We start from the raw sequence: 26417 nt of genomic DNA, 5'->3' as shown, positions 1-26417 counted from the left end.
CACGGTGTATGGCTCAAATCTTTTTTTAAAACAGCAGCAAGCCCAACTTTACCTAGGGTTGGTTTCTTTTGTTTTGTTTTGTCTTGTTTTGTTTTGAGACAGGGTCTCTCTGTGTAGCCTTGGCTGTCCTGCACTAGCTTTGTAGACCAGGCTGGCCTCAAACTCACAGCGATCCACCTGCCTCTGTCTCCCTAATGCTGAGATTAAAGGCGTGCACCACCGTGTACGGTTCAAATCTTTTTTTTAAAAACAGCAGCAAGCCCAACTTTACCTAGGGTTGGTTTCTTTTGTTTTGTTTTGTCTTGTTTTGTTTTGTTTTGAGACAGGGTCTCTCTGTGTAGCCTTGGCTGTTCTGGACTAGCTTTGTAGACCAGGCTGGCCTCGAACTCACAGTAACCCACCTGCTTCTGCCTCCCGAGTGCTGAGATTAAAGGCGTGCGCCACTGTGTATGGTTCAAATCTTTTTTTAAAACAGCAACAAGCCCAACTTTACCTAGGGCTGGTTTCTATGGGGGTAGAATGAGGATTGGTCTGGTTTTTGAGGCAGGGTTTCTCTGTGTAGCCCTGGTTGTCCCATGATTCAGTCTGCAGACCATGCTGGCTTAGAATGCGCAGAGATCTGCCTGCTTCTGCCTCCTGGGCGCTGCAATTAAAGTACATTTTAAAATGAAAAACCCTATGCAAAAGCAATAGACATTGGCCACTGATGACGTTATGGAAAGTCCTAGGGAATAGGAAGCCTGACTTCCCAGGATGGGCCACATGAGGGCGCTCTAGGCCCCAGCCTGAGTCACCCCACGTTTCCAAAGGCAGCCACCCTTCCTCCCCTTAGTAAGTAAAGGCTAGGCACTCTAGGGTCTCCATCTGGGAAGAGCTTGGGTCTGAGGTGCTGTTCTGTTTCCTCCCTTCCCAGGACAGAAGCCTGTGTCATGGCACTTAACAGATGCTTGTGAAATTGTTCCAGCTGTAGGGGACTGTATGTCTCAGCTGCCCCAGCCGAAAGCGGAGTTCTGCATGTGAGTCATGATGGGACCATCCTCACAGCAGGATTTCCCTGGCACACCGAAGCTTAGGTGAATAAAAATCCCTAAACAAGTGGGGTATGGCGGTGCCTGCCATTCATCCCAGCGTTTGGGAGGCTGGGGCTGGCAATCTCTGAGTTCGAGGCCATCCTGGTCTACATCAAGAGTTCTAGGACACACAGGGCTATATAGAGAAACCTTGTTTCACCACCTGCCCCCCCAGAAAAACCTAAGTAATAAAGAGGGCACCTCTGGGCCAGGTGGTGGTGGCGTACACCTTTAATCCCAGCACTTGAGAGGCAGAAGTAGGCGGGTCTCTGTGAGTTCGAGGCCAGCCTGGTCTACAGAATAAGTTCCAAGACAGCTAGAGCTGTTACACAGAGAAACCCTGTCTCGAAAAACAAACAAACAAACAAAAGGGCACCTCTAGGGTCTTTCTTATTGTTCTTCCTGCTCACCCCTCTACCTGGAGACCCTGCAAATCTTAAGTCACAGTGTTGACTTGCTGGCAGTTAGCTGGTCCTCAGCTCCATAAGGGCTTCAAGTGGGAGTTCCAGAAGGAACTGCGGCAAAGATAAAGCCTGTGGTCCTTGAGAAGATAGTGACGTCATGCTGGGCACTGTTTCAGAGCTGAAAAGCACAAACTGTTGCAGGAGGCACCCTTGGTCCATCTCTCCTGCTCCCTGTTAGTCACTCAAGTGGCTGGAATGATCCTGGAGCCTCAGAGCCCTGTTCATCGAAGCTTCTCAGGCCTTTCTCTCAGATTGTTCTGGGGCGTAGGAGAACAATGTATGTGGCCCTTGGCACCTGGGAATGACCACATAAGGGTGCACGTTGTAGGCTAAATATAGTGGTTTGGAGAATCATGCAAGGCACATGACTGTGTTTGTTTGTTTGTTTGAGATCTATTTGTTTATTTTATGTATGAGTGCTCTGTTTTCTTTTTTTTCTAGATTTATTTATTATGTAAACAGTATGCATCAGATCACATTATAGATGGCTGTGAGCCACCATGTGGTTGCTGGGAATTGAACTCATGACCTCTGGAAGAGCAGACAGTGCTCTTAACAGCTGAGCCATCTCTCCAGCCCGAGTGCTCAGTTTTCATGGACACCAGAAGATGGAATCAGATTGCATTACAGATGGTTGTGAGCCACCATGTGGTTGCTGGGAATTAAACTCAGGACCTCTTGAAGAGCAGCCAGGGCTCTTAACCACTGAGCAAGCCATCTCTCCAGCCCTGTCTTTGTTTGTATTCTTCGAGAAAGGGTTTCTGTGTGTGTAGCCCTGGCCACCCTGGAACTCGCTATGTAGACCAGGCTGGCCTTGAACCCACAGAGATCCATCTGCCTCTCTCTCCCAAGTGCTGGGATTAAAGGCATATGCCACCAGCGACTGGCCATATGACTGTCTTAAGTGTCCTGGCTCCTGGTGTGATGGTGCACACTTATAACACCAGGCCTTTGGTTTAATCATATTCTATTTATGAGCATATTTGTGTGCAGGTGCCCATGGAAGCCAGCAGAGAGCGTAGGCTCTCCTGGAGTTACATGCAGTTGTGAACCTCTCAACATGGGCTCTGGGAACACATCGAGTGCTCTTAACCACTGAGTCATCTCTGTAACCCAACCTCAGCCCTTGGAGGCTGAGCCAAGAATAATTGCAAGTTCAAGGCCAGCTTGGGGCTGCATGGTGGGGCTACATGGTGAGACCCTATCTCTCAAAAAAAATTTATCTTCATGTGTCAGCCTTGTGGCCTGGGGTACAACTGAAGCTGTGTCACTGCAGAGCTGGGATTATGGCCTGCCATCATTTAGAATCATTCATTTATGTGACAGAGTGAATATTTGGTTTCAGACTGTGCTTTCTGGAATGGAATGGAAGGAGAGGGAAAGCTGTGCAGACCCACAAGTCCTCTGTGGCTCTTGCTTAACCTTAAGGGTCTCCATACCCTCACACACCTCCACACTGAAGTACTTTGAGTCATGGCCTGGAATCATCCTGAGACACCAGGAACGTGATGAGCAGCCAGGTTATAGCTCCTGCCTGCTTTCTCTGCACTGGCCTTTGGAGGTGTCAGCCAAGCGGAGGCACTTGGGGGTGACATCAGTGAATAATGCAAAGTCTTTTTCCTTCACCCCCCACACTCCCAGGATGAAACAAGACACAGAGCAAAGGTCCAACACTTTATTACTGTCACAGAACACAGAGAGAAAGGCTTGCTCTTCTTCCCCAGCAGGAAAGCCGCTGGGGTCGGGGCAGCCTGAGGGAGCCAGGCCCCATGATTGGGGCACAGTATGATGGTGGAAACCGTAAGCATTGGCTGGGACCTGTCACAACTCCTCAGTGTGACCTAAGGTAAGTGTCTTAAATCTCTTTTCAGCCTTGGGCTCCCTCTCTGCTACTTCACTGAGCACAGAGATGGCGCCATGTGTGTAAACAGCCAGAGAAAGGAAGGTGGTACTGTTACCATCCACAAGTCTGATATCCTCAGAGTAGGGTCAGCAACAGCCTCGGAGTGTGAGCAGCAAGGAATCTCTCTTCAGAAATGTCCTCTGGACACATGCAAGGAGCACAACTTAGGATGTCCCTGGGGACCCCCTTGGTCTCTGGAGATGTGGGGCTGCACCTCAAGACAGGGGCTGTGGAGCTTATGTCAGTTGTCACCTCCACCAACTCAGCAAAAATGTACTGGGGACAGTTTAAGGATAGTTCTAAGGTGTGTGTGTGTGTGTGTGTGTGTGTGTGTGTGTGTGTTTGTTTAGTGTCCTCTGTCACTCTCCATCTTATGATTTTGATACAGTGTCTCTCACTAAACCTGGAGCTCACCAACTCTGGCTAGACTGGCTGGCTGAAGAACTCCAGGGGTCCTCTTTCCTTTCTCTGTGACACCAGCACTAGGACTGTAAGTGTGACACCAGCACTAGGACTGTAAGTGTGACACCACACCTGGCTTTCCGCAGAGGCACTGGGCATCTGAGGTCAGCGCTTCTTTACCGATGGAGCCACATCTCCCTAAATTCTCCTTTTCCTTACCACTTATTTCTTTTTATTGTGTGTGTATGCACGTTTGCTGAACATAGCGGGCCACGCATGTGGAGGTCAGAGGACAATTTTCAGGAGACAGTTTTCTCCTTCCACGGCCTAGGTTCCAGAGATTGTACTTAAGGCATCAGATTTGGTGGCAAGTGCCTTTACTGATAAGCCAACTCATCTCTCCAGCCCAAATTCTATATTATATATGGATTTCATTGAGAATTTTGACTTCTATCCAGTCTGCATCCCATATGTGTAACCAGAGAGGCAGTCTTTTTATTTTTAATTTTCATAGTTTGCGCTTCACCGCCTTAAGACAGGGTCTCATGTAAGCCCAGACTGGCCTCAGCCTCACTATTGAGCCAGGGGTGACTGTCTCCTTGTGATCCTCCTGCCTTTACCTCCCTTGTGCTGGGATTACAGCCATGTACCACCACACCTGATTTGTGCAAGTGGTAGGCCCAGAACCTAGGGATTCATGCATCTACCAACTGAGCTGCATCCTGGCTCTAGATTTATTTTTTTGAGACAGGGACTCACTCTGTAGAACAGAATGGCCTCCAAATTAGAGATCTATCTGCCTCTGCCTTTGTTGGGATTAAAGGCACCCTCCTCCCCACTGAACAAAGATTTATTGACAAGAATGAACTCCCAAGAGTTGTAGGGCTGGGAGCTATAAGGGAAGAGTACCCTACTTTTTTTCTTTTGGCTCAGACATGGAATGCCAGTGGCCACTGAACTTGAAATCGATCCTGGCTCTGTTTTTTGCTGTCTATGTGAACTTGCTTTAGTTTGGACCTAAGGAAAAACCACCTGCAAGCCATGAAAGCATCTCTGGCAAGAGATGAATAAGGCTTAAGTATGCCAGGGGCTCAAAAGTGATTAGACCAACAGGATTTTGATAGAAATGGGCAGAAACAGGAAGAAGGCAGCAGAGTGGTTCCTGTGCTGTGTATGGAGACCACAGTGTTCCTGCAGTGGCAGAAACACCACCAGGGGGCGCTCGAAATCTTGTATATTCTACCTTGAAAGCTCATTGTCCTGTGGCTGCACTCCAAATCCAACTGAGATTAACGGTTTTCAGTTTACCTAACTGATTTAATAAACTTTTAAATACATTTGTGTATTGCTTTCTTAGTAACATGGATGTGGGCCTGTGGCCCTTCCTCACCACAAGGCCTGCAGGGAAGGAATGCGGAGGGTCGGAGTAGAGAAAAGGCTGCCTCATAGAGTCCTGGTTCAAGCGCTGCAGTTTGAGACAAGTTTCTCAAGAGTGAGGCAGTTCTGAGGTTCCCACATCCAGCCTCTTGGGGAATGTTATGAAATATGGACACAGTGGAAAGAAAAGCAATGCAAAGGTCAGAAGGGAGCTCCCCAGGCCTTACCTCTTACCGCCTTCTCCTCCCTCATCCCCGGGGGGAGGAAATACCAGGCTGGGAAGGAGGCAGATCCAGCTGTGAAGCCATGACCTCAAGAACAGTATTTCCAGGAATCCCCATCTCAGCATCCAAGGGATTCCTGGGAAAACTGGACCGTGAGGACAAGGTGGGAAGAGAGATGCCTTCAGCACTTGCCACGCCCCTAGGGACCAGCAGTTTTCACTGTATTCAGCCCTAGCTCTGGTAGCCAGTGTGGGGGTGCTGCACGCACCCCACTTCCCACGGTGCAGCTTCCTGGGCTGGGAAGAGCAACTAGACCTCTGAGTGGCTTGGAAAGTACCTTCCCTGTGGTCAAAGGCCAGCCTGCTGACGCCGATCTATCAGAACTGATGATGAGAAAGCATCTGGGACCAGTCCCTTCCCCCGTGGCCATGGCCCATGTGTACTCTGGCCAACTACTATGTTCCCAGGCTCTAGAGACTTTGTCACCATTGGCCTCCAGCAGGTCATTTAAATTCTGACCCTCATTTGTCCTTAACTATAAAGTGGCATCAGATAGGACCTCCTCGGTGGGCAAGGAGGCAGCATGAAGAAAGAGAGGCCACAGGATTGTCAGAAGTGTGTGGTCCTGCCTCTGCTACTAGAGCCACGAGGAAACCAGACTGGAGTGTGGTTTGTCCTGTTTTCCTGCTCCCCTGCTCCGGGTTCCACAGTCTCAACAGTGGATAAGAAAGCGGAGTTGAAGGCAAATGGGTGAAGACACAACCCCAGCTCAGCACGATCCATACGTGACCTAAGGCCAGCCAGTTAACCCAGACTTAGTTTTCCCCTCCGTGAAGTGGGTCACCTTCCTGTGACCAGGCTTGGGGGGTGGGGTTAAATATCAATGGGTATATCCCAGAGGCTCTCTCCTCTGTCGCCCCTCACCTCTCTTGTGAGATGCCGGGCCGGATTTAGACAGTATAGCACAGAGCCAGGGTTAGTGGGTCAAAGAGTGAAGACTGTGAGTCCAAGCCTAACGTTTTGATGTTGCAATGTGACAGTGTCATCTACAGTGGGTTGGGCTGCCAGGAGCCTGGGCGGCTACCCCCAAGATTAAGGGTTGTCAGGGATTGTCTGATCTACAGAGATGAGATCTGGGTATCACCCCAGAATCACTCATAGTGGGTGCTCAGTAGGCAATGTTGAGAAGGATTCTGGGGTGGGTTGGAACCGTCCCAGAATGGGCAGATGCTTTGGTTTGTTACCACCGTCTTCTCTGGACTCAGGAAGAGGAAGAAAAGGCAGGATGTTGGTGCTGGCCTCCACCGAATGGGCCAGTGCTTACTGTTACACGTGGCACAGGGTGATCAGCCCCAATACAGATCGAACCCAGGAACATCACCACAGCTGCTGGCACGGAGTCTAGGGACATCCTATGGAGCCTGCTACCCCCACGTCAACACTTACCACGTCCCGATGATGGCTGCAGAACAACTTCTCCCTTCCTGAGCTACAGTGCTTCATCTCAGACTCCCAACTGACCAGAGATGCAGCACTGCACCTCAGGCTGGGAGACAGGCGCTCCGCGCTCAGGCTGCGGCTTTCCTCCTGGGCAGGGGGAAAAGGAGTGCAGGCATGTGAGCATGCGCAATGTGGCACCCTGTTCTTGCCTAGCCCTGGAGCGCTCTAGGGCCGAAATTTCTACCTTTATCTCCTTTTTCTTTTTAAGTTAGCTTGCTTGAGATAGTACCCATCCATTTAAAGTATGAAGTTAATTGTGTGTGTGTGTGTGTGTGTGTGTGTGTGTGTGTGTGTGCGCGCACACACAATACTGGGAATGGAGCCCAAGGCCTTGCACATTTAGATATGTGCCTTCTCTTGTGATTCTTGCTTTTGTCCCCTACACGTCTCAGTCTGCACTATGGGAAATGACTGCTTGTAAGAAACCACTGTGTACTTCTTCAGACCCGAGGATACCGCCTTTATGCTCTTGCCCATTTGCTGAATTCTATTTCTTCCTAACTCTTCAGGCACAGTTTTCATCTCTGACCATCTTCCCTCATGGGGAAAGGGAGCCTGCCGGCTTCCCTCAGCCCCCACATTAGAACCACATGGAACACTGCTTGAGCAGAACCCACGTCCTCCTCTGTGGCCTTGGGGTGTGTCATCTCTGGGTCACCTCTGCTTACCTCTCCAGTTCCCCGAGGCCAGGGTCCATATATTACAATGTGGGGTCCCTAGACCCTGCCGATGGTGACTTTGCACATGACAACACACAAAGCAGATACATGTGGTGACTGACCGAGTGACCACACGGATAATTCATTTTCTTCTGTGGCCATGGCTTGGGTGGGAACTTCCAGGTGAGCAGGGCACCCCCATTCCAAACCACTCACTCACCCTGCTCTCGCCAAGATCCTAAGGTCCCCAGAAGGTCTTTGCTTCATGGAGACTGTGGTGACCTTGAAGCCAGATGACACACACGTTTAGGGTTGGCTGAAGGGGGCAGACAAGCCTTTCCTCAGGGCTGGGAGAAAAGAGGAAAAAGGTTGTTCAGCTCCATTTTGAGAAACCAACTCCTGGGCCTCCCAACAGGAATCTAGCAGCAACCCCACGTTGGGGATGGGGTGCCGGAAGGGTGGGGGAAAGCCTCTCTGATTTGTTGCTAAGGCTAGGACACTTCTGCCCCCAGGTTCTCAGAAGCTGTCCCCAGCCCTCTTACCTGATCTTACACAGGACTTTTGGAATCAGAACGTCTTGTCCTCTCCACGTCATTCCCCACAGCTCCCATGGACCCTGGGAGAGGTGGGACTGAACTCCATCAAGGGACATTTCAGTAAGTAGCTAGGAGGGGTGGACACAGCATAGCTGGGTTGCTAGGAGCCTTCCCTGGATGCAACTGTGCCCAAAGCCCTTTTGCCTACACTGCCTTTGCTTTCTGGGGGCAGCAGAGGGAGTGGGTGATTGCTGGGAGTCATTTGGTGACCGACCCACCATTTGGGTTGTCCCCTGCTGCTTTGTCTGCCCTCCCTTCCCTCTTACTTCCCCCCTCCCCACGCCCCTCCTTCTTTTTAGAAATAGAGACACATGTAGATCAGGTTAGCTGCAAACATATTCATTGTGTAGAATTCTTGGTTCCCCTGCCTCCACTTCTGGAATTCTGAGATTACAGGGATGTGCCACAATGCCTGGCAGCCTAGTGTCCCGTGTATGGGGAAGAAAACCTGGCCGATGTGCCTCTGCTGTCCTTCTGATGACAGATTATACAGGCTCAGGGGCCTGGCAAGCCACAGGCGAAGGGGACAGCACGGTACTGATGCTGCATTCTCACATAATCGTTTTAAACTCTGGATAGCGTTAGCTTTCCATTCATAGCAAGCATCATTCCTGCTTAGGTAGGTTAAAAGATGCCCCTTACACATTATAACACAACTGCAGACCAAAGTGGAAAACAGAGCACCTGATGGCTATGCTTGAGGCAGGATGCCAGAGCCTCTTCCGCCTTCTGGACAGCTAGTGTGGCTGGAAACGATCACCTTGGATGGAGGACCAGGAATAGGGCGGGGGTGGGGGGGGGGTGGGGGGAGGGAGGGGTCGCTTCTAGGTTTGCAGACACAGATTCAGAAAGGGGAACTGAGGGCTGCTGCTATCCCACCCTGGGATAAAGGAGAACATAGCAAAGCGTTTACACCTTCTGGCTGGGACACAGGAACTGGACAGAAGGTGGCCTGTCTTTCTTAAGGAGAAGTAAATGTCCAGAAAGGTCTTTGCCTCTCTTCTTTGCCCCATCCCTGGATAAAGACTGTCTATTTATGTCCCTATGATTCTAGAATAATCAAGATGGTTTAACTGCACATATCCCCGTAGGTCTCCAAGGCTCCAGAGAAAATAGAATTTTCCCAGGGTAAGAGTGCAAGGCTCCAAGCTTGGGCTCCTTAACTCAGAGCAGCTGGGCCTGGCTCCTTACCTTAACCTCCACGCTCTCTCTACATCTCAACGTCTTAGTCCTCTGGGTTTGCGACAGGGCCTCACAGTCGTGCTGGCTCATCCAGCAGACCCATCACCCTGTCTGTGGCTCAGGGAGTATGTCCCTGCACTCCTGCCTAGCGCAGCCTAACACTGTCCTTGCCCTTGCAGGACTCAGAGGGGAAGGAAAACACCTGTGTAGGGCATGGGGCCAGACTCAGCCAAACTCCAGAGAGCCTGAGAAAGGACCGCTAAGAGATTGTGGCCAGGGAGGCTCCTTCCCCCACCTTCTGGGTAGCTCAAAGGCCTCCTGGAAGGGGTGGGGTAGGGACTGGGATGTTGGGGAGGAGCACTGGCACAGGAAGGTGTGCCTTCTCTCTCTGGCCCCGGGAACATACGTGGACATGTGCTGGGCTGGTAGGCAGAGCTTGTCCAGATCCCCATCTCTCTCTCAAGTGCAGCCTCATTGAGAAGAAGTGTGTAACCTTTGTGCATCATTTAGCCCAAGAAAGGCTCCTTCGCCCTGCAGTGCCGTTGGAAGAAGACAGGGTTCAAGCAGGGACATTTCTCACTGGGACCCTTCATCTCTGAGGTTTGGCTCTCTGTTTCTGTTAAAAGAGGTGGCTAACCCAGGTAGACTCCGGATCTTACCTGGTGCTCTTGGTGTTGGCTCTCAGCAGCTTGGATGCCGGCTGCCAGGGGGTGGCCGGCTTTTTCTCCTTTTCCCCCACGTCTTGAGAAAATGTCTCCAGGCTAGGGAATCTCTGTCTTTCTGTCTGTCGGGAAGCTTCTCAGAGGGGTGAGAGGAGGGGAGGGTGAAGGAGAAAATAAACAGTGGTTGTCTGGATAGTCTCTGGCCAGGCCCAGGCAGGGCCCTCTGTGGCTCCTGCCCTTATATGGCAAAGCAGCTCTGAGCTAGGAACCCTGCCTGTCATTCCCCACCTCAGTCACCACTCAGAGGACGGAGGGCCACCACCGGTCACCTGAGCTGCTGCTGGGAAGGCAGGCAAGACCTAGCACCTATATTGGGAACCACCTAGACAAACCGAGGAGCTCTCTTGGCCTCTGGTGTAGCGGGTTTCTCTCTGTATACAAGGAGAGTATGAAAAATAATTACTTCCCAGTCAGCCTTATAGGATGAGACCAATTGCTCCTCCATTTTGCAGAAGAGAAAACATGCCCCGAGAGGCTAGGAACAGCTATGCAACTGAACTGGAAATGAGACAGAATTTAACTCAGGCTGTCTGGGATCAGGGCCTGGCACCTGGCATCAGATTCTGAGCTGATTGCCTTGCTGCAGCGTAAAGGGGCAGGCTCAGCCATCACACGTGCTCTGCAGAAAGCTGGATTTGTTGGAGGTGTGGCCTTGGGAAATCAGGAAAGCCCTAATGTTCTACAACACAGCCTAAAGGGAACAATTTCATCAGACAGGGGCACTAGGCTATTTACATGGTGTCCTGGGCATATGGCACACGGCCTGGTGCAGATTAGGGCCTCTGAGAAAGGGCTAGGTAGAAGTACTGAATGAATAAGCTGGTCACATTTGTACCCATCATAATTCCAGCTCTGCAGCCTGGTCTGAGGATCAGGTGAAGCAACGAGTGAGAAAACGCCGAGTGTCTTTAGATGGCCTTTCCCCTCTGCTCCCAGGTCACTTCTGTCCTCTACAGTGGCCTCCCATGTCTCTCTGTGCCGATGCTTCCTGAGATGGTGCCCCCAACAGCCAGCTGTGGGACTGAGGGGTCAGATGTGCTCAGGGCTCAGGCCCTAGACTCTGATAGGAACCTCAGCCTAGGCCCAAGTCCCAGGCCAGCAGCAGTGACCGTGGGAGAGGCCCCAGAGGGGAGCCCAAGGGGGTGGAGGGGTGGGCTGCTGGGAACAGCTCAGAAATGTGCCTCACACAAGCACTAACATCCTGTGTGCTCTCAGGCCAGCCCTGGAACCTCCCTCACCCCATCCATCATCCTAGCATAGTCTGTAAGGCTCCTTCCTGGGACTGGATGGGGGAGGGATTGGGGGCTCAAGGCTGATTGTCCCCATGCCAGAGAGAGTGCAGCTGGCCACTCTACAGGCCTGTTTAATGTCTACCCTAGGGCCGTACAGGAGACGCCTGCAGCCTCCTAATCCAATTTGTTTACACCAGTCTCTGCAGCTCATTTGCTCGCCAGTGAAGACTGGCTGCGTGCTGTGTTGGGGTGCACGTTCACACGCATGTGGAGGCTACACAGGGGTGAACAGGTGGGCTGTGTTATACAAGCCTTTTCTTCATCCGCTGAATAGTGGTTCTTTTCTGCAGCCCTGCCTCTCTGCTTTCTCTTCCCTACCCCAAGTTCTTCCTCTGTTTATTCCATCCCTGCTAGTTCTGTGCCAGACTTTTCTATGCTGCCTGGCCTTGCAATTCTGAGTGTGTGCCTCCCTTCTGGACCTCAGTTTCCCTGCCTGTCCTATGGAGGCTTCTACCACTGATCTTTCCTGTGTGCTACCAAATGCAGGATGCTGCATGCTCAGACCCTAGGAAGGATGAAGGAGACCCTCTCCCCACCCCACCCCCCAGGAGCTGCTGTTACCAATAGTGTAGTCCTTGCTCAGAGGCCCAGGACCCCCTCCCCCACCCCGAGTGCTGCTCCAACAAAGCTCTTCCATCTCTAGGGAAGGTGGGGTCGGGTAGGAGGTGGGTGGGAAGGCTTCTCACGCCCACTGAGTCCCCTCTTCTTTGCTTTCATTTATTTCATCTCTTCCTCAGACTTCAACATTACTGGAAGGCCACCCTTTGACTAGGCTCTGCTCTTTGGGACGGCCAGGCCTAGTTTCCTGGTCATTCTGAGCATTGGGATACGGAGCTTGTCTAAGTGCCCCAAGTTATTCCTGGAGCCACCTGAGTTAGGGTATATGTGGGGACAAGGGAAGGGGGGGCACTTACAATTCTGGGAGCAGGGCTGCCTTCACCGTTCCTTCTTAGAAAGAGTCCTCTCTGGGGCTCTTTTTTCTCAGCTGCGTGTGTGGTGAATCCTACCAGCCATCACTCATGCCTGAAAAGAACAAACGATCTGGATGTCAGAAGAATGCTGGGCCACCCTGTGACCAGAGCATTGAACTCCAAAAGCCTGCTCTCAGAGAGACTGAGAAAGGGCCTGGGCCTCTCCCAGCAGAAGAAGCCTTGGGCTGACTTGCTGAGGTTTGTCAGGCCCCATGAAATTGCCCCCTGGGCCCTACTTGGTCATGATCAGCGCTGTGCCCATCTGGCTTTCAAAGCGGACTTCAGGGAAACTCTAAGCTCTGATGCAAGGAAGGGTTGCCACCTTCCCTTCTAACACAGCTATACCTGTGAAAGCACTTGTTCTGCAAGGGCATTGCCCAGAGGAGGCACTGATGGCTCGTGGTTCCCACCTCTCATATCACAAATGGTCTATGTTGGCGAAGACCACCACCTGGGGCTAACTCAGTGACCAAAACTCTTTCCCATCACGCACAAGGCTCTCAGCCTGTAGGATGGCCGAGGAGGGAGGCAGTGAATGAAGCTTTGCAGTTTGCTCTAGGTAATCTACTGACCAGTACCCAAAGCAGACAAGGTGCTGGCTCACCTTGCATGACCATAAAGCAAAGCTCTCATGGTCAAGGCCATTGCCAAAGCCAGAACCATCTCTCAGAAAACAAGCCCTAGCTGTTCTTTTGGGAGAGACTTTCTACGTTAGCTTCCCTTAGCTCCTGGGCTTGGTTGCCACTACATGCTTCGACAGAATAAAGGGGAGGTGGGTCCTCCTTTTCTTTTTTCTTTTTCTTTCTTTCTTTTTTTATTTCTGATTTTTTTGTTTTGTTTTTTGTTTTTTTGTTTTTCAAGACAGGGTTTCTCTGTGTAGCCTTGGCTGTCCTAGACTCGCTTTGTAGACCAGGCTGGCTTCGAACTCACGGCGAGCTGCTTGCCTCTGCCTCCCGAGTGCTGGGATTAAAGGTGAGCCACCACCACCCTTTTGAATCTCATCCCCAGCACTTCCCATCTGTGTCTGAGGATCCTTGTCTTCACTCAGCTTCTGACCTCACATCCTTGCTTTGGACAGGCAGAGGTAACCGAGATCGAACACAGTTCCAGGCGCATGATAAGTCAAGAAATAATGGCTGCAGTTTTTATCATTAGCATGGTAAACGCAGGGCCAAAATGGACAGACATGTAGAGAGATATAGATGCTGACTGAAGGAGCTACCACTGCCTGCTCCCCCACCCCCCACCCCACCCCCGCATGCTCCCTCCTGCACAGCTTCCCCCAGCTTCTGTTCCCAGTGCGCCCTCAGCCCCTTGTCACCCTGTAAAGTTCACCAGCCTCACACGCTCCCTACTTGCTCCCCAGGGAATGGTGTTCTGGGACTGTTGAGCAAACCCTGGGAATGCAACTTGAGGTGGAAACCAACAATGCAGGGAAAAGGGAAGAGAAGGAAGAAAAAGAGGCCCCTGGTTCCTCTGGAACCCCAAGCCTTGCCTCCAGCAGCTCAGACCCTGGGGTGAGAGGGAAGGCTGAAACATCTAGATCCCTAGCTTTCCAACGAGGGCAAAATCCTGGAAGAGGCTGCTTTCCGCACAGCTTTCTGCTCAGCTTCTCTTGGCTTCTCCAGGCCAGGTTGGGGAGAAGAGTCCAGATGCCCCTCCCCCCTGCTAAGAATGGTTGCCTGAGTCTCATTAGGACCCTTTGTAGTGCCATTTTTCCAAGGGTCTCAGAGCTCACAGCGCTCCCTCAAGGTCACAGTCAGACAGCTCATTAGTCTAGGAGTCCCAGCTGGCCTCGTGCGTGCAGTCCAGCACGCACTGTCCCCGCTCTCCCGAAGCCCAGATTGTCCTGCTTGTCTTGAAGGGAAGGAGGTTGAGAACAGAAAAAAGCATTTTTAGTATGAGCAGAAATCATCTGGGTGCTGACAAGGCCGCCAGACACTGGAAGCTATGGTTTTCTTGTTGTGGGCGTAGCTGTCTTTTTCCTATGGCATTTCTCTCTTGTTTGTGTATTTGTTTAAACAAACAACCAAAAACCCCATTGCCATTATAAACATCTTGCTTCTGTTCTGTCTGCCTCTTTTGGGCTTGTGTATATGCTTGTGTGTTCCTGTACAGATATGTGTGCACAAACACACACACACACACACACACACACACACACGTACCAGTAAGTTTAAAGACCAGAGATCGCCATTAGATGTCTCGTATTGCTCTCTACTATTAAAACTTTTTTCTTTGTTTTTAAGTATGTCTCTGTATGTGTAAGTGCAGTTGCCCTCCGAGGCCACAGGAGTGTGTTGGATCCCTGAGGACTGAAGTTACAGGAGTGAGCCACCACACAGGCCCTGGGAATCGAACCCGGGTCCTCTGCGAGAACAACCAGTGCTCTTAGGTGCTGAGCCATCTCTCTAGCCCCTCTGCCTTATTTTTTGAAACAAGTCCTCTCTCTGAAGCTTGCTGATTCTGCTACATTGCTTGCCTAACAAGGTCAAGGGCCATTCTGCCTTGTCCTCCTTGGCACTGGGATTATATAGGTGTTGTCGGAGCACCAGTTTCTGTTGTTGTCATTGTTTTTTGTTTTGTTTTGTTTTGTTTTTGTTTTTTTATGGGTGCTGGAGACCTGAATCCAGGATCTCACTTCATGCTTGCACAGCAAGCAAGCACTTTACCAATTGAGCCACCCTCCTAGTCCGTCTTGTCCAGTTTGTAAAACAAATTGGCAACTCCAGGGTTATATAGGGCTTCGTAGGAATGGTCATACTTCCTGGATAACAGGCTCTGGTTTCTTCTGCACTGTTTAGAGGAAGATTAGCAGGCAGGGATAAAGCTTCTGTGGCTACAATCCCTGCAGCTGTTGTGCAGGGGTCTTCTCCTCTCTGGGTGTCAGGAGCTACACATGCAGGGCCCGCTAGGAGAGGAGGGGACTTCACGGTGTCAGGACTTTCCTATCTCACCCCTGTCCTTGTCCTCATTTCCTCATGGCTCAGTTCAAACCTAGTCTCAGTGTGCTGTGCTGGGACCTGAAGCCTTGGAGCATCCTGGTCTCACACCCTTGTTCAGATGAGAACTCGGAGGCAAGGAGAGGCAAGGGATGCAAAGGGAGTGCTTGAAGTCAGGGATCCAAGGACCAGGCAAGGTCCTGACCTCATCTATTGACTGAAGGATGTCACTGGTCCACGGGGGGGGGGGGGGGGGGGGGGGGGGAGCTCTGGGAGGAAGGAGGGTGGGGGAGAAGAGGGCCTTAAGTTCCCTGGCTTTGAAGCTGGAGTAATCACGACTTCCTTCTCCAAATAGCTTTTGGCTCTTCTTAGAATCCAGATGGCGGATGTTTGGAATGTATGTTGTAAATACTGTTTCAGGAGGGGGCTGGGGGGGGGCGGGGGGTACAGATGTGTCACTTTCTTCAGTAAGTAACCAGAAAGGAGGTCTGAGGGAGGGCAAGAAGAGGGAAGCTGGCTGTGAAAGGATCTGGGAAGAGGGGAGGGGATGCGCAGAGAAGAGACCCCGTGTGTGTGTGTGTGTGCGCGCGCGCGCTCGCGCACGCACACACACACACACACACCAGTTGGGTAGATACTGATGGCCACAAATGGGGGTAAGGGGAAGGGAGACAGCAGCAGCTGGGGAGGGGGCTGTGGTGCAAAGGAACAGCTCCATTTTGGGTTAGGAGTAAATGCTCCATCTAAAAATAACTCAGCCTTTCTCCCAGCAGGGCTGCGAAAGGCACACTTGCCCTTTTATGGTAAGGAAAAAAAAAAAAAAGGGTCCAGATTCTCAGAGGAAAGCTGGGCTGGAGCCTACAACTCTGGATGAAGGCCAGCCATGGGGTCTAGGGTGGGCCAGGGCTGGTAGGACACACAGCTTGGTGGGATTTCCTGTGTGAAGAGCCGAGGTGGGGGCAGCAGGGGCCACTCAGGAAAGCCTTGCAGGTTTGCTGGATGCGGGTAGTGGGTCCTAGGATCTGCTGGATGCGGGTAGTGGGTCCTAGGATCTGCTGGATGCGGGTATTGGGTCCTAGGATCTGCTGGATGCTGGAATTGGGTCCTAGGATCTGCTGGATGCTGGTAGTGGGTCCTAGGATCTGCTGGATGCGGGTAGTGGGTCCTAGGATCTGCTGGATGCGGGTAGTGGGTCCTAGGATCTGCTGGATGCGGGTAGTGGGTCCTAGGATCTGCTGGATGCGGGTAGTGGGTCTCGAGTATCTCTGGTTCACACAGTTCTCTGTTTCCAGGAAGACACTGAGTGCAGGTAAGGAAGGAGATGAGATTTCTTGTGCCTAAGGCACTGAGGCCAACTGACCCAAATTCATACCAGGGTGGCATTTGTGCCCGTTGTTCTGGAAAGCACTGCAGACAGCAGAGAGAACACGGACTTGGGAACCGGAGGCCCTGGTTCTCCTTCAGTTTTGACTTGCTTTGTGACTTTGAATACTCTGCTGACCTCCTTGGTCTTAGCTTCCCTCACTGGGATGACTTTAGTTAATTAATTAATTAATTAATTATTTTTTTTAAAGATAGCATCTCACTATGTAGACCAGACTGGCCTTGAATTCACAGAGATCCACTTACCTCTCTGTCTCATAAGCATGTACGTGCGCGCGCGCGCACACACACACACACACACACACACACGCACGCACGCACACACACACACACACACTTTCTGGTTCCTATTGCATGGCTTAGTCTTACCTTGAACTCACTATGTATCCCAGGCTACCTTTTTTTTTTTTTTTGGCTTTTGAAGATGTTGCCTTAGCTGTCCTGGACTCTCTTTGTAGACCAGGCTGGCCTTGAACTCACAGAGCTCCAACTGCCTCTGCCTCCCAAAGTGCTGGGATTTACAGGCATACGCCACCAGGCCAGGCTACCTTTGAGCTCACAGCAGCTCTCCTTAGATTTCCCAGAGCTGGACTGCAGGCATGAGTAATCATGCTATGCTTGCTTCCACGCTTTTTCTCTCTCTGGGAATTTCTTGGCTACAAAGCAAAGCTTGGTCATAGAAGAATCCGTAGGCTGCTGTTTTCTTCCTGTGGCCCACCGCCCACTTCCTGTGCCAAACCTCCTCGGGGTAAATCTAAGATTAGTGAGGCAGGAGATCTTGGGAGGGGCAGGGGATCCTCCGCTGTTCTGGCTTATTGGGTCCAGACCCTACTGAATGCACTGAGGCCAGAAAGTACCTCTACTTCAAGGTCATATGGAGAGCAAGTCCATCCCAGCCTTGGTGCTCTTTTTTTTTTTTTTTTAATTAAAAATTTTTTTTTCTTTTTTTGGTTTTTTTGAGACAGGATTTCTCTGTGTTGCGTTGGCTCTCCTAGACTCACTTTGTAGACCAGGCTGGCCTCAAACTCACAGCGATCCACCTGCCTCTGCCTCCTGAGTGCTGGAATTAAAGGTGTGCATCACCACGCCCCGCTACCTTGGTGCTCTTTTGCAGGAGGCCCCCTCCTGTTTGTAGTTCCAACAGCTTGGGGACCATCTCTGCCTACATAAGGGGACTTGGAAGACAGAACAGCAGGAATTAGCAGACAGTGGTCCATGGCATGCCCTGGTTGTGTACCTGGCTCTCCTCTGTCCTGCCTTTGACATGAGGAGCCTCACTGTCCCCAACATTGGCTAGAAGGCAATGGAGCTCTAAAGGACATATCTACTTAGACACTGCAATGATCTTGGGGAAGTTTCTCCTCAGCTTATTTACTGCTGACATGAGGAGACAGAGCTCCGATGCTTATATACCAAGCATCAGTTGTACCAAGAAGCCACCAGGTTACCAGGGGGAGGATGACAGGACGTGAGTTCTAGCGTCAGCCTGTGGCAGGGGTTTATCACTCACGGTCCCCCAAAACCTCTCTCCTATGCCCCTCTGCCTCTATTCAGGGAAGCCCGGACTCTGTGCCTAGCTTGACCTTGGGTTCAGGAAGCTCCCCTGGAGCATCTCTGCCCTGCCTGTTGCGCCTCGCTGGTCCCTGGGCAGCTTCCTGGGACTGCCCACCTCCTCAGGTTCTAGAAGGTAACGGAATACCTAGAGTTGCTCCCACACCCCAGCTCACCATGCTGGCTTTTGTGAGTCAGCCCAGGGAAGCTGCTTGCTTCCCTCATCAGCTTCCTGTCACGCCCACGGCTGGGGAAAAGGAGGGAGCCGAAGAGGGAAAAACTGAGACATTTTGATCCTAAGTCGGGCCGCTTTTCCTGTGACCCTGCTGGAATCTCCGTGCAGACTCGCCGGAGCGGAGCGTGTGAACAGGCTCTCAGAGGCTCTGTCCACGGGGTCTCACTCCTGCAGGGTGGGAGGCCATTGGACGAATGGTCCCCAGGGACCCTGTTCTCATAAATAGGCCCCCGGGGTCTCTCTGGTCAGGCCTGGAGTCCCCTGGGAAAAGCAAAAGATCACAGTGGAATGAAGGGAAGTAGGCGGTAGGGGAGCCCAAGATGCCCCCGTGCAAACTCAGGGCAGAATTGACGTCATATCTGGCTAGAATCTGACATGCGAGCAGCCAGGGACTTATGGCTGTCCCATGGCAACCTTATGCCCCATGGTGTCTCTGCTACCCGACTTCTCTGTGTCATCGCTGCTAATAGCGCATGCTACTTGGGGTAGGATGCTCTCTACTCCCAAACCACCCCTCTCTTTAAACAGACTATTGGAGACCCGTCCCCCACGCCCCCTCTAGCGTGCAGATGCTGCCTGCATCTCTGGGGCTTCAGGCCCTGTCCTCCTGGCTGCTGCAGAATCCCTGCTTCCCAGCAAGCTCTTGGTGACTGTAGCCTGCTGGCTCCCTGTCCCCGCCTCTTCTTTTCCCTTGCCCGACATTACCCCAAAGCCACATTCCCTCATCTCTTCACTCCTCTGGAGTTCTTGGTCTGGATATGTTTTGGGGAAGAAGACAGATTCAATAAAATTACCAACAAGAAACCAAAATGTTCCCTGCCTACTGAAAGCCACTTCAGAGCCCAGGTCTCTCCCTTCGCCTGCCTCCAGCCTCAGTTGAGTTCCTTAGATTCCCTTGGCGGTCTGAAAGCCCCCTGGCAGTTCTGCCTCTCAGAAGGAGCACACCCTCCCATTTCCTCTCCACCCTGTTCTCTCTTTTCTCCTCCACCTGGCTGTTTCTTCTCAGATGGAGTCCTGGTGTCTACATCGACAGGCCATGAGCTGTCCCCCTCCCATCCCAACTGGTGACATCAGGACCTAAAGGGGCTCATCAGGGCAGGAGCTTCCTCAAGGTTAATGGCTATAGAGCTAGGACCAGGGCCTGTTCAGTTTACCTCAGGGGATACTGTAGGCTCTTCAAGGTTGGTGGCTATATGACTGAGATCTGCTGGCTCAAGGAAGGCAGGCAAGCAAGGCGGGGGGGGGGGGGGGCAGGGGGATGTATCATGGCCACTACTTATACCATCTAGGCCAGCAGCCTATTTTGACTTGTTGCCATTTCTGTCTGCCTGGGGAAAGCATAGGGAGAAGGGCAGAGAGTTGGTTAGGAGGGCCAGCGTTCTTTTTAGCGTTCTCTCTGTGATAAGGTTAGGGTCCACAGAAATATTGATTGACATGGCTCTTGGGGAGGTCCCCCGGGTGAGGTCACCTTTCCTAGACTTGGCCTAGTTCACTGTTCCTTTGGCAAGACTCCGAAGGGCTGTGTGGGGAAAGGGCTGTTTCTCGTGCTGATGGGGCCTCCGAGGAGACACAGACAGCGGTCTGGCCAGAGTCTGCATTTTCTGCCCTCAGCTGGGCTGTGGTTGAGAGTGGGGACAATGTGTATTCTGTCACCATAGTTATTCTTAATCTAGAAGGCACATAGCTTCCTCCCCTAAATGTCAGGCGTCCCATGAAGGAGGTGAAAGCTGGAACTGGCTCTGATTCATACAGAGCCTTCTTGGCTGATTTTAGAAAATAGCAGTTCAGCACATGGAGTCAGCCAGATTTAGACGTAAAATTTTGCCAATTTTTGTTTGTTTGTTTGTTTGTTTGTTTGTGACAGGGTTTCTCTGTGTTAGCCTTGGCTGTCCTGGACTCACTTTGTAGACCAGGCTGGCCTCCAACTCACAGCGAGTTGCCTTCTGCTTCTGCCTTCTCAGTGCTGAGATTAAAGGCGTGTGCCACCCAATTTTGCCTATTAAGCTGTGTGGTTTTGAGCAAATGATCCAACTTCTCAGATCTGTCTGACCCAAAGGATAAAGGGATAACAATTTGGGTTGTGTGGGAGATTTCAGTTTTGGGAATGGAGCACAGGACCTTGAGCCTTCCCAGCAAACACTTTACCAATTGGCTCACAACATCTCCACTGTGACAACTATAACTTCTTTTTTGTTTTTGTTTTTTCCCCTCCGAGATAGGGTTTCTCTGTGTAGCCTTGGCTGTCCTGTACTGGCTTTGTAGACCAGGTTGGCCTCGAACTTACAGTGATCTACCTGCTTCTGCCTCCCAAGTAGTGCTGTGCGCCACCACACCCAGCCAGGGTCCTGAATTCTTGATCCACCTGCCTCTACCTCCTGAGTGCTGGTATTATAAGCATGTGCTAAAATTCCTGACTTGAGAATTGTTGCGTTTGAAAGAAGCTAGGATGCAGACGGGTATCCCCTTCCCTGAGGAGCTGCTTGGGGCTGGAGCAGCTGCCTTTTCTGGCCTAGTCCCGCACCTGCCCCCACCCCCCCGCCCCCCGTCCCCATCATTGGTCCATGGGCTTTAAGGGCTTCAGTTCCTCTAATCCAAACAGTCCAATAAACTATCCTTGTTAAGTACCTTAACGGTCCTACTTTACAGATGGAGAGACAGAAGCTCAAGGAACCGCAGCTGCTTCTAGGCAATAAATAGATAGATAAACAAACAAACAAACAAACAAATAAAATTAAGATTCAAGTCCCAGCAACCTGTGCCGACCTGGCCCTGGGATCTCAGCTTCCTGTGATGTCACATTGTTTCTACAGCAGTTGATTATCTCTGTCTCCTTCATCTTGTATTCAGGGGGCCCCCTCCCTGCCCCCAGCCCCTGCAGAACTTCACATCTGCAACAGACCCAAAAAGTAGCTTGCCGGAGCTGGACTGTGTGGGCCACTGTGCATCGGGCACATTTCAAATGGGAGAAAAGGCCTGTAGTGTTTCCAGGCTGACACCAACAGATGATTTTGCAAGGAGGAGGATGGCTGGCCTCAGAGCTCTCGCAGTGAGTGCAGATGCCAGGTCCCTGTGGGGCTAGCCTACATGGGCTGTTAGCAGAGGCTAATCCCCCGACTCTATCCACCCAAGCGCTGTAGCTCACCCCCAGGCACTGGACTGAGGGTGCACCAGGATGACTAGTGCTTAGCCTCCTCTCTCTCCCAGGGTCTTCCTAAGTGCCTGTGTGGACAAGGACTGATCCGTGCAGCCTGCAGGGTATACATGAGTATGCCTGCCTGCCTCTCTCCTTCTCTCCCTCCCTCTCTCCCTCCTCCATCCCTCCCTTTCTTTGTGGTTCTTTGTGGTCAGACCAAGGGCCTCACACATGCAGACAAGATGCTCTACTACTAAGATACACCCTCAGCCCTCTTCCATACATTAGTCAATGTATACAAAAGAAAGCATTTTCAAGAAATCCCATCATTTCTAGTGTGGTCAAGAAGAGGGGTCCACTCAGTGGGAATAGTCTGTTCCTGTACTGCCTCCAGGTATACACAGGAGAAACTCTGGCCTCTGTGTACAGGAGGTGTGTTTAAAACCAAACAGAAAACAGAAGGTAACATTTCTCATGCTGCCTCCCCCTCTTCGGCCGGGATGTAGCCCTTGGCTGACCTGGTTGGCCTTGAATTTACTGAAATCCTCCTGCCTCTAACTCCTGAGTGCTGAGATTAAAGGCATACACCGCCATGCCCAGCTTTCTCATGATTCTTTGAGCCACCCAGGTCATGAGCCCCTGGAAGCAGATCTGATGGAAAACTGGAACAAGTGGCAGGGCCACCATCAGGGACCTTAGTGACCTACTCTGGGGAGTGGTGTCACCTGAGAAGTCACTCAAAACTGCTTCTGTCTGTGACAGCTCAGGGTCCAGAACCTTCTATCCCGCAGAACGGTATGAATTAGCTTTTCTCTAGAATTAGCCAGGTAGGAGAAAGTGCTGAGGTTAGCCGCAGAGCTACAGTGTGATGGGGAGGGAGGGGGGCAGCGACAGTCTGTTCTGGGACAGTGGCATGGTTGTGGGTGAGCCTCAGAGCTTGGGAGCCTTTCATCCATACCCAGTACAAATTCTGAGACCAGAGTCTCCTCCATGCGTCTGGCTTCCTTAGCATAGCGCTCAGGGGCTTGGGGGAGGCAAATGAAGAGCATGCAGGCAGAGGCCGGGTTCATGTCTCCTTGGGTGGGCTGTGGTTTCTTCCTCTATAACCAGGGACCCCCCCCACCTGAGAATAATCTTAGTAGAACTACAGTAATGCAAACCATTAAGCTAGTGTCTGGGTCCAGGGGATGGCCCCCATACGTAGTTTATCCGTAAGATTTACTGCACACTTCCTAGGAAATCCACGGTAGCCATAGCCGAGCAGGAAGCTGGAGGCTGTTGTTGGAGACAACAGCCTGCGACAGCCAGCACACATACAGTGTCCGACCTCTCTGTAAAGTGGGAATAACTGCACCTTGCTTCCCCAGTGCTATAAGGAGTCAATGAAATATGAACATCTTCAGCATAAAAGTCTCAGGTTCCTGGATCTCCTAAGTGCTCAACAAATGAAAGCAATATATTTCTTATTCACGCTGGCTAGGTAGACAGTCACACAACACAGTCTGCCCCAGCTCTGTTGTCAGCCTGCTTATGGATCTGGAGTTATGCTTCCACTCCCGGCTTGCAGCTGCCCAGCTGTGTGCTGAAGGTCTCAGACTGCTCTACAGCTCTGGGACCTCGGGCAGCCCGTTCCTAGCTCCGAGCAGAGGGTGAGTGCAAAGGGAGTGGCCTCAGGCTGGCTGCTCTTTGACCCTTCCCTCTCACTAGGATTCATTCTACCTCTCTTTTTCCAGAGCTTTCTCTCTCTAGGGCACTCTGGGCATTTCCTCCCTCTATTTCATTGCCTCTCCCTAAGCATAGCCAAGGCATGTGTCTCTTAGTCCTCACCATGGCCTTATGGGGTCAAAACTTAGGCTGCACCTGTTCCACAGCGGAAGAAACCTAAGGTGAGATGGCAGATGACCGCATCTAGCGCTTCAGGTTTGTAAACAAGCCTTGGACCTTATCAGCTGGAGCTCAGTGCTTCCTCCAGAACCGTATGGCTTTGGGTGACCAGGTACAAGAAGGAATAAAAATTGCACCGTCTGAAGCTGGAGGACAATGTTCCATTCTGGGCTCAAGGCTGGATGCTGCCTGTGAGTTCTGATCTGAGCTCTGCCTGGCCCCCACGACACCCATCACAGGCCTTTCCTTCCCAGGCCCTGGAACCTCTCTGTGATTTCTTCACCCGACTCCTGCCCTGAAGTCCTGCACCCAGGGCTTATTGCACCACACATCATCATCCCTGTGCCCACTAGAGGCAGCACAGCACCCTGGGGAAACCAGATCCCGGGCTTCAGCTAGACACCCCGGCAGGGATGGGGGTTTAGGGGAGGCGGGTGCTCTCTATCACCTCGGGTTCAGCTTCCAACAGCTCTCAGGGCTTTGACCAACTGCTTGCAGCCAGAGTCTATAGTCAAAGATGAATGTAGCTCATGAATCTCCTAAGGGGAACTTCACCCAAATAGCTCAGAAGCCACACCCTATGTAAGTCTCCAGACCGTTTGGTCCAGTCCCTGGGTCCTTTCATATCTAGACAGACAAGCTGGCCTGGAGAGGGATGGGTACCTGCTCAGAGCTTCATAATCCAGCACTGAGTGTAGATCTGGGCTTGGAGCTCAGCCCTTCCTCCCACTGTCCCTTGCTAGTTCCCGCTGCTCCCCTCCACACACAGCCAGCACCCCGACCCTTCCAGTTCTTTGCCTCCTGCTCCCTGGAGCCCTGAACTTATACGACTGCGGCTTCCCCAGTTTTGGCTTTTTGAGCCTGCCATTTGGAAACAGTTTTCCTCAACGGGAGCCGCAGGTTCCTGGAGCTGTGAACACATGGTATAGCAAGGCAGAGTAGTGTCAAGGTAGAGACAGGGAAAACTGCCCAGGCGAGGCACTGTGGGAGCTTGGCCCTCAGTCCTTATTCAACCGCAGCAGCCAACAGGCTCATAGGCCTAGAGCTGCTCAGGGCTGGGCCATGCGTAGGGACCACCGGCTCCAGCGCTGGTACAGACAGGGCAACTGAGATCCAAAGAGGCAGAAAGCGCAGAGCAATTAGCACAGAGCAGAGACCAGAGACCCTGGGAGGAAGGCCCAGGGACCCGCTCAGGGACCCATGTCTGTGACTGGTCCTTACCTTGGCTGGTGTCTGGCCCAGGGATGAATCTTCCGAGGTGGAGGCCCAGCCTATTTGGGGTACGGTTGTGGGTGTCACTGCTTCTCAACTAAGTTGACTGGGCTCTGGCACCTCTTGATGCAACCGGGGCATTTTTAAGCAACTAGCATCAGACCCCCCTCTGCTCAGCCCCTTGCCCGTGGCTCTCTGGCCACAGAGGCCTCGCTGCCTTTTACCTTATATGAGCTGAAGCAGCGAGCCTGGTGTTGGGGCAAGGCGGGTGCTGGGTCCTCCCTGGGTCCCCCATTGGCCAGGGCGCCAGCCACGTGACCGCCTCGCCTTGACCTGCCCCTGGTGCCGAATGTTGCTTTTACCCCCTAAGGAAGGAGTGGTTGACAATTTTCATATTTCTTCTAAATTTGGAGGTTTCAGACAATGCTGAGGGCTTGGCTCCAGCCGCCAGAGCCCATGTGGAAGTTATTAAACTGGAGAAGGGCAGCAGGGGGAGGAGGAGGCAGGGAGGAGAGGAGGAAGGGAGTTGGGGAGGGATTGGGGGGGTGGGAAGGACTTCTGAGGGTTGCCAGTTGTCAGCCTGGGAACTGAGCAAACTCCTGGGAGAGAACTGTGTGTGAGAGAATTTCTTTCTGCTGCCTCAAGTCCCAGGACTGGACAAAGGGCCCTGAAATGTTTAGAGAATCCCCCCCGCCCCCCAAGAGAAAGACACCAGTTGAAGCTTCTGGGGCTCAGAGAGTGATGGCAATAGTGATGTGTGGCAGGCTCTGGGGAAGGCAAATCTTTCCTCCAGAAATCCAGGCTCTTGAGCGGCCACTCCTATGCCCGTGCAAAGGAGGTCCAGGGTCCACCCAGTAAAGCTACCCAGACAGTGCAGGCACTTGGAGTCAGGCTTGCCCTGCTGGGTACTCTCACACCCTAAGGGACACCCGCAAACCTCTTTATTTTTCAGTGGCTCATTCTACGGGCTAGGTAGGTGGTCTAGGACTCTCAGGTCTCCAGTGTTGAGTTTACAAGTATGCACCACCACACCCAGGCCAAGGCCTTAGCTCTCCCTCCCCTGTTCCAGCTCCATTCTCAGCCGCCATCTTTGAGAGTCGCCCCCTGGGCATCTCAGTATTTCCTACCACTGTTCGCATCCTCCTAGGACTCACCACACACTATATCACCCATTTTCCTGACTGGTTGACCACAGGCTCTTCTAGGACTTGGTGACTTCCTGGACCAGCTTTGCGTCTCCAGGCTTCCCACAGTGTTGGTCAGAAATGCATATGGAGGTGCTGCGTGAGAGGCAGTGGCCAGCGGGAGTCTCAGCTCCGAGGTCTGCAAAGAGCTCCTCCCAGTGGCCAGCCATGCCCTCTGCCAAAGGCCATTACTTTGTCCTTGCCCTTCATGCCTCAGGGCTTCCCCTCAATGTCCACTGACTGACTAGTGACAGTCTGCTGCAGACTGCCCAGCCCCGACTGGGCAGGACCCAGAGCTGGCCAGCTTTCCCTTTTCTGGGGCCACACTCTATATGATCTGCCTCTTATCCTCACATTCCTGCTAGTAACAGACACATGCCATCCTCTGTGGGTCCAACCGGGGGGTCCTTAAAGTATGCGGTAATAGGGCTGGAGAGTTAAGAACATTGGCTTCTCTTCCAAAGGATTTGGGTTCAATTCCCAGCACCCACATGGCAGCTTATAACCGTCTGTAACTCCAGTTCCAGGGGA

The 26417-nt window shown here is 52.0% G+C and overlaps 1 protein-coding gene and 1 long non-coding RNA gene across 4 annotated transcripts in view; one reads left to right on the top strand and one right to left on the bottom strand.

Annotated features, from left to right (window-relative positions):
• Positions 1-1627: 1627 nt before the first annotated feature.
• Positions 1628-24921, bottom strand: LOC311596180. 3 transcript variants are annotated; one of them, XR_014778750.1, is made up of 4 exons: positions 24712-24921; positions 12306-12414; positions 7820-10172; positions 1628-1829 (listed from the first exon to the last, which is right to left on the bottom strand). It is a non-coding gene; the product is annotated as an uncharacterized lncRNA (long non-coding RNA). The 3 variants fall into 3 exon arrangements; XR_014778751.1 differs by lacking the exon at positions 1628-1829 and adding an exon at positions 6987-7027; XR_014778752.1 differs by lacking the exon at positions 1628-1829 and having other exon boundaries at positions 7826-7946; positions 8142-10172.
• Positions 9892-26417, top strand: part of IL17B (interleukin 17B) — a 41149-nt gene continuing 24623 nt past the window's right edge. The window contains exon 1 of the mRNA XM_084779392.1: positions 9892-9977. The gene's annotated coding sequence lies outside the window, so the exon portion shown is untranslated. The remainder of the gene's footprint in view (positions 9978-26417) is intronic.

Source organism: Acomys minous (genome assembly GCF_964271855.1).
Source record: "Acomys minous genome assembly, chromosome: 4".
NCBI classification, from domain to species: domain Eukaryota; kingdom Metazoa; phylum Chordata; class Mammalia; order Rodentia; family Muridae; genus Acomys; species Acomys minous.
This window is presented reverse-complemented; position numbering and strand designations above follow the sequence as displayed.